Source organism: Bison bison, unplaced genomic scaffold, assembly GCF_000754665.1.
Source record: "Bison bison bison isolate TAMUID 2011002044 unplaced genomic scaffold, Bison_UMD1.0 scf7180017864375, whole genome shotgun sequence".
In the NCBI taxonomy this organism is placed as follows: domain Eukaryota; kingdom Metazoa; phylum Chordata; class Mammalia; order Artiodactyla; family Bovidae; genus Bison; species Bison bison.
In genome coordinates, this window is record NW_011494947.1 from 6,186,102 (window position 1) to 6,186,582 (window position 481).

Genomic DNA, 481 nt, shown 5'->3' on the forward strand with positions numbered 1-481 from the left:
GGTATTAAATCTAACTCTACTTAAAATGTCACTTTCCCAAGTTCCCGCTGTTTTTTGGCTTTCATAAAGAACTTGGGTCGTCTAGTTAGTCGCTCAGTCGTGTCCGACTCTTTGCGACCCCATGGACTGCAGCCCACCAGGCTCCTCTGTCCATGAGATTTTCCAGGCAACGATACTGGAGTGGGTTTCCATTTCCTTCTCCGTTGGTCATCTAATCCAAACCCAAACACTTCCCTCCCCGGTGTGCAGTAGAGTCCAGAGAAACGGCCTGAGTGCTGTTTGTCTGACCGATGTGGCCCAACACACCCTTGCATGACAGGCGTTATTTCAAAGGAAAGGACTACACTCCTCTCTCCCAGCTCATAGCAGCAACTGTAAATTTCTGTTAATAAAACTGTATAACACCAGATACCGATCCTCTCCACACCTAAAAGCATATACAGTTAAAATTTTCCAGGGTACTATCACAGGAAAAACCCAG